Raw genomic sequence first — 12,893 nt, forward strand, 5'->3', positions numbered from 1 at the left:
ATTACTTATTGTTTTTATCATTTTTTATGATTGCAGGAAATCTCCTCTTGGTCAGCATCATTGTTTTCTCAGGAGTGTTTAGCAGACTTTGGTGTTGCTAAAATCCTTCTCGTTCTTCAAATAATCTATTACTACAGTTTCTGTTGATTTGCCCAGTGCAGACATTTTGGTCTATATCCTTTCCTCATCTTCCCTCAAATTCACCTTAAAATTGGCACCATTATTTGCAGTCTCACATCTCTAAAGCCATCCAATTTTTCCACAATTAATTTCACCACGTTTACCGTTTTAATTATTTCACCTGAGTACTTTCAAAATCTGTGAGTAGATACCACCTATTTATGAAATTTCCTTCATGGTGTTCTGTACCATGTCCTAACAGCTCAAAATGAGTTTCCTCATAGTGAAATATTCCTGTTCAGCAGTTTCCGCAAACTCTTCCACTGTGAGAGCAGAAGTAAATGATGAAACAAACAATTTTGCTGCAATAATTTCTTCTAAATGCTTCTGTTTTCCCTGATTCTCTTCTGAGATTACTTACTCTCTGCCAGACTTCCTGCTGCTTGTAACTGAGAAAGAGCGTTTCTTGACCTCTGTATTTCTCCAAATTGTTTTTGTTAACAGATCTTTTATGCAACTTGCAATTACTTTGATGTGCCTTGCTGTGGATATTATTTTCATATTTACAGTCCTTTCCATTTTCTTCCTAAGTCCCCAGCTCTCTGACACACATTTTGCTTCAGCAGCAAATAGCTGATAGCATGCTGGCTAGACACAGAAGCTCCTTTCTGCCCTTTCTCAATCCTTTCTCACTAAGCAGGATTTATTTCTTCTGCGCCCTCAATTCAGTATTTTAAACTGCCCCATCTGTCCCATCTGCCATGACATAACTGCCTGTGAATCCTTCCAGATTCTTCCTTAGCAGGAATGCCCATTTCGATACAAACTCTGCTTTCCAAAGTTACCCACAAGTACTGGGAGATTTACTGGCTTCTGCAGTCCCATGAAGATACTGAACCTAGATAGAGATTCGGCTAAAATACATTGCACCACATCCACCTCCCTTCTGCTACTTCTTTCACCGGATCCTCAACTATCCAGTCCATAACAAAATCAATAATGCAGTCTGCAGCTCTCTAAGATTTTTTTTTTTCTTTAGAGTACTCTGTTATTCTCTGCAGACATTTTTCTACATATGAGTCAATCTTGTCCTTCCAACTTTTCCCTGCAGTTTCTCCCCAATACACATATCATCTCCAACTGCATGCTCCACTTCATCCATTGCTGTTTTTCCACTCTTAGACTCACTTGTGGTTTTGGTTTAAAAGTCAATCCTTCTCTACACCCTCCTGCATTCCCGAGGTCCCTCTAGTTTCTTTTATAAGGATGAACCTCATCCTTACACCATTTTTGCCTTTGCAGAAGAAAATATTCCCTCTCAGCCTCTCTGTACATCAGGGACAGTCACTGAAGAGATCCTGGGCTGCTGCACCCATGTTGTCCAACACCTGCTGTTAAATAAATCACTGTTAAACTTACAAAAGAACAATGGTAAATCAGTCAACATAAACTGTCATTTTTTCTTTCATCCACTCCATAATTTCAGTCACTTTGAGGAAGAGACTGGAACTCAGTGAACCCTTCTCCCCTCAGTCCTCCTCAATGCTGGTTGGATACTGGATGATATGTGGCAGATATGCTCCTGTACGGTCATCCCAGGCTGCCTCTGGGTCTGCCAGGTGCCTTCTGCCTTCAGCAGGGGCATCTTTCCCTCCCAGGTACCAGGGCTGCCACAGTTGTCCTGAGGCACAGCATCATTGGAGAGCTACAGTGAATATGAGACACATGTCCTCTGTAGTAAAAAATCCGTTCCCTGGTGGTATGCATGCCATGTGACATCTGGGGAGACTGCTTCGATGGGAAGGATACTTCTGTAACATCCCAGCCAGCACCAGATTTATACAGTCCTTGGTTTCTGCTTTACAAAATGGTTATTTTTACATGCATCTCTGTCCTTCTCATTAAGCAATAGGAATTGATGATGGTTCTTGTGTTTAAAATAATTCAGCTGCTGAAAGAATTACATACCTTACTGTTGTTATGAAAGAAGCCCTCAGTGGTAGCCGTTTGCAAAAGCCTTCTGAAATAATAGTAGCATTTTATTTTCCTCTTTTGAACTATTGTCTCAGGAGAGCTTCTGCATAGCATGCAGGCATTGGCTCCAAATATGTCACAATACTGAATGCTTTGTAATTTGATTTGCAAAGAAATCTGGATCTCCCCAGCACCACTGGTAGCAAAATAAAGATATAATATGTACATGTGCATGTGCAAATGTGCTAAAATTGACTCTCCAGTAGGAAGGAGCTGAAAACTACAGCATGAGATTGATGAAGAGCACCATTTGCAGCATCTAACTGTATTTGTTTCTCAAACTGGGTCTACATTCTCTTCGGTATATACAATTTTTGCAATACATAGTGTAAAACCTCTCCTGGGACAAGGCCACTGTTTTTCATATTCGATGCATTTTTCTGAAGAAAGTTTCAGGTGAATTTTGTACAGTGAGATTTTCGGACAGGTGCTGATCTAGAATTCAGCAGAGCAGAAAAATATTAGCATCACAGTTTTATTGGATTATTTTCAAATATAGATGGGTGCATTCTGTTCAAAAAAAGAAAAAAAAAACAAAACCAAAAAGCAGCTTTTCCAAATGTTAGACAATAATGCAAGTGCTCAGTTCTGTTCATTAAGCAACTCAGTGTTAGTCTGAAAAACAAGACACCACCACCATTCTTTAACAAATACAAAGGTTGCATTTATCAGCCATACTGGTGGAAATTGACCGCTAGATTTCTTTAAGAGAAGGTTTCTTCAAAAACATGAGATGGTCCCAAGTTTTGCGAAATGAGACAGGCTACAATTTCCTCAACTAATTCATTTGATGATTTCAAGACAACCCATAAAAGCAATCCATGGCTTCATAGTCACAAGAAGAGTCCTTCTGAAATGTAAGTAATAAAATGAGCATCTCTTGCAGTAACAGGACTTGGGGCACTTATTCAGGACAGCTGGCATTCATCAGAACTTAGGGCTGTGCATGCATGCACACAAACACACACACCCATACACTACTTGTCAGAGCAGAGCAATAAATTTAAAAATATCTGCCCATAACAAAGTTAACCCACGAGTGGTGAAATGGCTTGGGTATTCCATTGTTTTTTGTTCTTGAAATTATAGCTTTCTCTCTGTGAGCACTTAACAGGTTCCAAAGAGCAATGGAAATAAAGAAAAAAATAATTCAGCTTTATTAATCAGTTACTGGGTTTCAGGTGAATGTTTTAAGTGAACTAGGAACAACGTGCTTTACCGTGCTCTGAAAATCACACACAGGCTAACAGACTAAGGAAAAATGAAAATATGTACTTTTATTCAAAACAGCTATAGCACTGAAATGTTCAATAACTTCATAGCAAAAGACTACAGCACACGGAAACAATGACTGATAACTGTAAACTGCAGACTGTTCTAAAGAACAACCTCGCATACCGCAACTACTTCAACTGATTAAGTGGTGTGGCCTTGCCAGCGTGCTAAAACAAACGAAGAGACAAACCAAATAAAACCTGACAAAAGAAAAAAACATGACAACTAAAAGCAGTTTCTGGACAAGGTGAGACGCTTGGTAAAAGCTCTCTCTGTAAGCTGAGAGGCCACACTCACTAGACTACATTTCTTTCATTTTCAAACACCCGAATCTTCACTCGATGAAGCTTACTGATAATAAAAAATCTATCCCATTATATATCTATATTTCTTCATGTGGATATTAAAATAAACTATGTTCTGAAATTAAGAGTTAAAATTCCTCCTTTTGTTTTCCATACATATTTGCCTGTATAAATATACTTCGTCATTTTACAAATTACAATATTTATATTAAAGCTTTCGGTCAGCAAACCATCACAGCTTCACACGAACAAACAATTTCTGTGTTTTGGTTCTGTCTTTAAATCATTTTTGGAGATAATGAAAACCAGCCCAAATGAGTGACTGCTAACAATATAAACAACACATTTATTTAGAAAAATAAACTGAAAATGCTGCTTGTCTGTTAGATTTCTCCATGAAGTATAGACAAATGGCTAGAAAACTTGTATGCCAAATACGTATTACAAATGACTTTGTCTCTTTAACAGTAACTGGAACAACAATGCCAGCATTCAACAGGAACAGATAGGATGTATAACTGAATAGATTAAACTCCTTGCAACAGTATGATAAAAAAAATGGATGCTATTAAAAAAGATTATATCCCCGTTGTAGACACACCTTAACATGTTGATGATTTGTCATATATATACATATATATATATGTATGTATATGTGTGTATTTATTTAAACCTCAGAAAGGACCACAGTCCTTTCAGTGAAGAGATCCCCTTAGTGAAAGAGCGCACAAATGTTTTTCTTCAGTTCTAACTTTTATATTCCACCTTTTGGAGCCCCGGCAGAATACAGCTCATTGTCAAAAAGCTCCTGGGGCTGTCTGTGCAAATGGTGGCACACACCATTACCCTGAATGGAAGTGACAGTGCAAAAACTTGAAGTGCATTGAGATGCAATCTTTAACACCTGAACTTTTTCAAAGTTGGGTGGAGGACAGGAGTCAGCATCCTTTGAAGCAGTTTAATGTCACCGATGCCCTGTTCCTGTATGGCTTTCAATATGTACAAGGAATGACAGAGGTCTTCTTTCGCTGTAGACAATAAATTCCCCTGTTACTGTAAATGCATTTATATCCCATTATCGCCTGCGCGCTTCATTTCTCCTTTTGGCTACATATAGAAATATTTTTGGATGCTGCCCACGAAAAGCTCATCAATTGTTACTCTGGTTGCTCAGCACAGAACTCAAATGCCAGAGAGCTGGGGTGAGATTGTTGGTCCTCTATTCTTTGCTCCCACCAAGTGGAATTTAAGGCTGTGGCTTTTGCCAGGACGCTGCTTGCAGCAGTCTGATCTGAAACAGAGGAGTCAATGCAAATTTCACCCATGAGTCATTGTGCTCTGACTTGAAGGGCTTTCCCATGCTCCATGGAGGGTTGGGTTCCTGGTTATTTTTCAGATCTGGCCTGCAAGAAGTCACAATGATGAATCTAATATGCAAGAAATTAGATGACATGCCTCCAGATACAGATATTCCTTGAAGCCTGAAGGAGCTGCAAAAAAGAAGACAAGGACAAAGTTATAAAAGCATGACTTAAAAGTGATAAAGTGATAAACAAAATAGTTTTGAATGATTGTTCGGCTTTCCAAGAGTTCAAAGCACTGTAATATTCTGAAACCTTGCCTCTTACAGTTTATTACTGATACAGACCTTATTTCTCTGCACGGTCAACAGGTTTAACTTCACAACTTTCTTTAGAATTACATTAATTCATAGAACCTGAGAAAAAGATCATTATGGTCTTATGTCCCAGACTACATATGGGTGTTAAACTGATGCATTTTTGATTATTACCTTTGTTAATCTAGCTAACCCAACAATTCATCAGCATATGTAAGAGCTTAAAACCAAACCAAAACTACTGAGATTTTAATATACAAGGAGCAAAATATCATGCATTTGAGGAACTTTTAAGACTTCAAATCTAATTTAGGCTATGAATCTGGATTCTATTTTCCATTCTCAAGTTAGATAGAAAGTGAAATTCAGCAGGAGATTATAACCTGACAGACAAGTTTCCTAATCACTAGAATACTATTCAGCGTTTTGATTCAGGTCACTCACAATCTCTTTCTGGGAAATGGCTTTAATTTATATAATGCACTAAAATGATCCTTGAGGCACTGAAAGAAAATAATAGTGCAATCTAATGCTCAGGCTGAGTGTATTTACTTACTAGACAAGAAAAAGCAGCACAAAAAAGTGGGGCTATGGGATACTTACCAGCTGATAGGTAAGGCAGGAATTTGGATTATTTTATGAACTCACGTTGTCTGAGGGAAAGAATGAGAAATTCCTCTTCCACCTGTCGAGATTTACAGCTAGGGCTACCCCACTGTGAGGGGAATGAAAATTATTTCCTTACCATTACAAATGGATTTTATAAACCTAGCCTTTCATTCACATCTCCTCTTCTTTCATATCGACTGGACTGCTTCATTTTGATAAGGTGGGAAAAGGTGAGGCAAGACAAGGTGAAGCAAGGCAAGAAAGAAAGGAAAGGAAGTAGAATCTGAAGTTGGCATAAATTGAGGCTTTTTTCCCCAACAATCAAAGCAGTGAGTCAGAAATACTGTCTGGATTGCTGCACCAGCCCAACAATCTAATGGCCATGGTATAATAAATCTATGAGAAAACTGACTTTGGGTGGCAGAATTTTTTCCTAACCAACCATGCTTTGGCTCACATCATTAATCAAAAAGGTGAATATCTTATGTATTTGCTAGCAGTGTAGTTTTAAACAAAGGACTCTTCATATCAATGGAAACATATCTATCTTCAGCTATCACAATTTCTTTCTTTAATTATATCTTGGTCTAATGATTTGTGTATGTTAAAACATCGTAAAAATCACAAAGATAATGGTATTGCCCTAGAATTCAGGGTAACATGAGACAGGGTGGATATTGTACAAAAAAACATGCATGAAAAAGCAATACTAATAACCAAAAGAAATAAATACTGCAAATATTTCTTGTTCTCTGTCAGGAGACAGTTCTTCCTCGAACTTATTCTGAACAGAACACAATGCTGAATAGTTGTAGGTGTGTAAAGCAATATATATTTTTTTGCTTCTCTAGGTTGCAGTTCATTACTTACTTGGTAACATGCCCACAAAGACTGAATATTATAGCAGACATACCTCAATTCTTGTTTCCCAATGATATGACGATATGATGATATGATATGATTCCCCATGATGACTGATTCCCAATTGTACAACTGTATGACATCCACCTAAATCTCATTGACACTCTACCAAAGAAGAAAAGTTTGTCTTTTGTTTTTTAATGATACCTTTGAACAAATGGCAGTGCTACGAAAAATGTGATGTGTATCTTTACGCAAAATAAATAAAATACCCAAATTAGAAAATTAAGAATTTGGAAGCTGGGCAATGCCCGCATTAAAAATAGAAAAAGCAGTTCCTCTTCCCACCTCAAATGGATGAATGAAAAATTAATCAATTGTTGCCCATCGTCGTGCAGATGAAGAAGTGAGGCGCAGAGAAAATAGGTCAGTTATTGAAGAAATATATTCTGTTTTTTATTGCTATAGTTTTTAGTAGTTTGACAGGAGCTCTACCTTCAAACACCCACATTTAATTTGTGCTTACAAAATGCCTTCAGCCTCGTTAGTATCTTCATGATGCAAACTTTACTAAACAGCAAAGGCTGAGACAGCCTACAGGAGACTGCTTTCTCATTTGAACCCATTCTCTACCTTTCTTTGGCTTGGCAGTCTTGGTCTTGCATCCGCAGCTCCAATATTCAGTTCCAAAAACAGGAACTGAAAGAAATCACTGTAATTGTTTTCCTCACTTAGAACCAGATATTCCTTCCTCTCAAGTATACTTTACTTCTATGCCAGCGTTACTCGAATAGTCTTTCATTTTCCACTGTTTGTCAGTATCCACTGTTTTTCAGTTTTCTTGAAAACTGAATGAAAATTGAAAATGAAAACAGATGAAAATTCACTCAAGAATTTATTCAATTTAAATTCATGTTCAAATGAAATCCAAATAACTTATTCAATTTTAACTGAAGAAACAAGTTCAAAGTAGAAAGATAATCAAGCTCAATTTATAGTATTAACAATTAATAAATGTGCTTTGATTGTGTAGTGGCAGGACAGAAATATGCCAAACAAGTGATAGAGAAGATATTTATCAAATTTTAATTGACAAGTGCATTGGTGACTGCCAGTGATGGCAGAAATGTGAATTTCTGTGCTACGTCTAGCCTCTTTTATTAAGAAGGAGAGAAAAGATTAGGAATCAGCTTCATGTTCAATCGAGAGAGACAGAGAGACTTAACACTAAGTTATATAAACCTTGAATCATTCTCATCTATACTAATTAAAATCTCCCATATCTGAGCTGATTTTGCACTAACAGCATGAATTGAACACATGCTGTTACCCTGCGTAAGTGTGCTGGCGCTCAGAGCACCAGCCCATCTATTAGCTTCACTCAGGTTTTGACAAGCATGAGAAGAAGCAATCACAGAGCAACAAACCCTCCTCAGCTGCATGTATTTTCTAGATACTGTTAAATAGTAGTAGCATCTGGCTCAGCTTCTCAGTTGTACCTGAATGATATGGAAATATTTACGTTCAGATGTGGAATATCTGATCTATTTATGTTCAGCTTTTGTTTCAGGTCGGATGGATTACTATGCCAATTCCTTCAGAAGAGAAAGAATTATTGGTAGGGAACAGAATGCTTTCTAGGCCCTTTCTTGGCTGCCCTCAATGTCCAAAACAAATTCCGTGAGCTTCAGAGTATTGTTATAGGTATAAACTGATGCAGTGGATTTCAGAAAACACACGTTTTCAGTCACGAGCCAGATAAAGTGTCTGTGTTTCGTGATTACAGGAACTCTGCCAAATGCAAGAGCAATGTTTTTACCAGGTGTTTTACTCCTCCATCAACAACATTTTAACCATACAATCCAATTTTAGATGGTTGTTTTTTGTTTTTTTGTTTTTGCCTGTTTTGTTGCACTCTGGAGACATCAATGACAGTAAAATCTTTAAAACATGAAAAATGCAGAATTTCAACAAATGCACAACAACACTTGTTTGTAATCCTTCTGATTTCTTGTCTTCCCAATAAGCTTCAGAATACTGATTTCTGTGTGGTAGAGTAATCCTCCTGCCATTTCAGCCTCTAAATAATTTATTTGCCAAACAAAAAACTAGAATTCCTAATTGCTGATTGGATTTCTTTTTCTCTCAAAGATTTTGAAAAGATTGTGAATGGCGCGCATGCAAAGTTAAAACCTCTGCAATTATTCATTTTCATTTTTTTCTCCCTTGCATAACATTTTTGTCTATGTTCTGTTCTATGTACTGTAGAAACCATCTATTAGTTTCTACAGTAGTATCATTCTTACCACCTTGCTAATCTTTTCTTATGCGATGAAGTTATCAAGTCCTGTTGCTCCACCTCCAGACCCTTCTATGCATGTAGCTCTATGAATAGTTCTGCAAATCCAGTCCTAAACAGAGATCTGCAGACTGTGTCACACAGTATATGATGAAAGCATCTCTTAAACGAACTCTCTGTACTGAACACATACTGCTTAAGCACAGTGTTAGTGAAAATTGACTGTCTTTGTGTGTTTGCACAACAAAATGACCATCAGAACATTGGCTTTGAGAGCTGCTGCTACTCAGATACATATATATAAAATATATGAGGGCTGCTCCAAAAGTAATGCCTCCTATTGATGATGTAGGCCCATGCTATCAGAAGTGACTGTTGGTGATATGGCAGGTGAGGCTGAATCTCAATACAAATATTCCATTGCATTTTGTTGGCTTGCCAGCAGATGGCAGCAGAGCTGCAAATATTCCATCAAAATCAATGGCAAGCATTACTTCTGGAGCAACCTCCGTGTGTGTGTGTGCATCAGTATCTGTGTGCACATGTGCACAGCAATGAAACGTTCATGGAAAAGCAGCATGCAAGGAATGCAAGGAGCATTGTCTTTGCCAACTGCTGAACAAAACATGGCGGTGTTTTCTCAATGATGTCCCACACATTTCAGATTGGAGACAAGGAATCTGTGGGACTGACAGTAGGAAATTAAGCCTCTTTTTTTCATCCTCAACACAGCTCAAATCTGGGCCACCAAAATTACCAAGAGGTTTCTTGACAACACAGAAGCCAGTATCCTACTTTAGGGAGCCCATGAGTTGCGCCAAACCCCAAAGCACTAACTGCAAAGTGCTGAAGTGGAAAGAGTGGAGGAATCTTGTTCATGTATCCTGGGAAACTCCAGCAGCTTTGTGCCATGGTGAGAGGCCCCTTCTCTAGTAAGACAAGGACACATCAATTTTGCTGGAGAAGTGAGATTGTGCTTTCTTGGCAAGTGAAAGAAATGCAGAAATAAATCTCAAAATTCCTCAGAAATATTTTTGGCTGAGACTTTTTCAACCCACATCTTTAACCTTTTGAAACACTTTCATCATTCTTTTTTCTTTTTCTTTTTTTGACATGACTTTTTTTTTCATTTACACTCAACATTTTGGTCACTTGTCTACTTATCTGTTGGTAAAATGTGTCAATGTTCCAAAAACATGTCTACAGACAGAATTAGTTATGCCAAGGCTGAAGACACAGCTAGAAAGCCTATTTCTTCTTCCATTAGTTTTGGGCTTGCTATGATCTATCCTTCCCGACACAGGTGCTCACAAAAGAGTTCTGGCAGTGTCCATTTCTTCATTTTCTCACCATTTCCTGGTACCCAGAACAGCTGTTTTCTCAAATCAGGACATTTGGACTCCATTTTGTCTTCCATCTGACTCCTATACACTGAAAATCAAGAATTAATCAAGAGGAAATCAGCTTCTCCAGGCTGGTGCATGATGTAAGATCTGAGCTGTCCTTTTCCAGACCTTCACAGGTGTCACTTACAGTCAGGATTCTGATGCAGAGCTGCTTAAACAGCCAAAGCAAGGTGCACTTAAATGCCTGCGTATCAATGCCTCTGACAGAATGCATTCCTATATGTAAATATGCACCAAAATATTTATGGATCTTTAATTTTTTGTATACTCATGTCTATTTCACGTATTTATGATATATAATTATATATAATTATGTGATTTATATCATTATACAGTCAATGTATTTACGATATATGCATACATGTATTAATTCTCTCCTTCTTCTGCTGACCAGGGATAACAACTACTTGCTGGAAAGTGTTCACCAGCCTGCCAACAGGCTGCTGTTCACAAGTCCCATCCAACCCCACAGTTCAGGTGGACAATGCAGCTGTGGCAGCAGCAGCAGAGGAGCTGCTAAGGTGGAAACTCGACCCATAGTCACATTTCAGCTTAGATCCATCTCTAGAACAGAGACACTGACGGTGCTACCAACACAAAATTGAATGCATGGACAGTCATGTCACGGCCTGTGATGGCAGCTGAACACCAGGTGTGAAATGGTTATCTATTACATGTCTCAATTAAGGAAAACTTATTATTATTTGCATATTATTTCCAGGGTTTGAATTACAGATCTTGGTTTCACCTGCTCAGAAGGTAAACACTCCAAAACACTGAACCTACAAGCACAAACCGTGCAAGGATTCTGATACCTCCCACAGGCCCTCTTGACATTGGAACAAACAAAGAAGTAGGCTCTGCAGGCAAGCACAAACTTGCTTTTAGCACCATCCATCCCTGTGCCGAGTGTCAGAGGGGATCCTGCTCTGTGTCCAGGTGCAGAAAGGCAGTCTCCATCCGTTCATTTTTTCTGCAGTGCTTTGGGCTCAAAAATAGTCTTTTAAGCAAAACAGCTGCGTAACTTGTATCTGTAATGTAATCATTTTGCCCTTCTTTGTGCTCTCCTTTTTGTGCTGAGTCAAAGTGAATTTCGCTAATTAGCCCGAATGTGTGTCTGTGTCAAACGGAGGTGGGACAGAGATCAGGAGAAGAAAGAGATGCAGAAGATGGCTAAATTCCCAGCAGGATTAGCTTTCTGTTTCTAATGACCAGTGAGAAATCAGCTAGTGACACATCTGAGGAGCTGCCGATCTAGGGTTATCCAGCTAGCTTACCACAGGTGACACCTGCAAGCAAGTAATGACATACAGACACTCAGCATGAAGCACCTTCTGCAAAGAGTTGCCACAGAATTTCAGGTCAGTACGTACTGTTGGAAGATTTCCATCAGTACTGTACCTATTTCACCAAGGATGAAGGTAAGCATGCTGCCATCATTGCCCTCCATTTATTGAAGGTGCCTTCATACATTCTGGTTGTTGGCAGACACTCAAAGATGTGGAAGGCTTGATAGGTAAAAGAGCAACTCCCTCCTTTTCTGTGACAGTGCTTTGTTCCGTAAAAATTCGTATTAATGTCTTACATTTTTAAGTCAGTCAAGAGAAAGTCAAGAGGCTTTTGTTTTCATTTTTGGAATGCAGAGGTTGTTGGGGTTTTTTGTTTGCTTGTTGGTTTGTTTTTCTCGTAACAAAACGTCTTAAAGAAACACAAATGGTTTGAAAACCATTCTTCCCAGAACACATCTGCAGGTGGTAGGAATAACATTTCTGATTTAACCTGCAGCTCGAAAGGGTGGATAATGGAACTGGCAGCTCTACACTTTCTTATTTAAAAAAAAATATATATATAGCTGAAAGGAATCGTGTAGTACATAATGTAGCTATCAATATTTGTAGTTATTTAGTTTCTTTTTTTTTTTTTTTTTTTTTTTTTTTTTTTTTTTTTGTCATTTATTGATCTTTCTTCTATTTCAGATTGATCAAGCAATCCACCAGCTCTGCAGAATTATCCCTACTCCGCAAGCCAAAAATACTTCAGACACATCAGAAGATATCTGCAAATACCTTGGCACAGCCTTTCTCCAGATCAGCCCATTGAGGGCTGAAACAACCCCTGCTTTCTGACAGACATTTCACAGAAAGTCTTCTTTCCTTTGTCATTTGGCAGAAGCATTTTCCTGCAGAAAATTAAAAATAAATTCCACTGCCAGAAAGGTGTGGAGATCACCAACACTGTGTTGCCTCTTTCTCCCAAAACATGCTGACATGACCAACAGGTCACAGCAATTCTATGGTATATTGCTTGTTCAATATACTCACATTTACACTCTGTATTATAAAATGAAAGAAGTTTCTGTCAGGTTT

General features: G+C 38.3%; 1 protein-coding gene across 2 annotated transcripts in view; it reads right to left on the minus strand.

Annotated features, from left to right (window-relative positions):
• Positions 1-3,288: 3,288 nt before the first annotated feature.
• PRR16 (proline rich 16) overlaps positions 3,289-12,893 on the minus strand; it is a 146,431-nt gene continuing 136,826 nt past the window's right edge. For both annotated transcript variants that reach the window (XM_042829511.1, XM_042829512.1), the window contains one exon: positions 3,289-5,224. The gene's annotated coding sequence lies outside the window, so the exon portion shown is untranslated. The remainder of the gene's footprint in view (positions 5,225-12,893) is intronic.

Source organism: Centrocercus urophasianus, unplaced genomic scaffold, assembly GCF_019232065.1.
Source record: "Centrocercus urophasianus isolate 14NV4802_14NV808 unplaced genomic scaffold, USGS_Curo_1.0 seq_31, whole genome shotgun sequence".
NCBI lineage: Eukaryota > Metazoa > Chordata > Aves > Galliformes > Phasianidae > Centrocercus > Centrocercus urophasianus.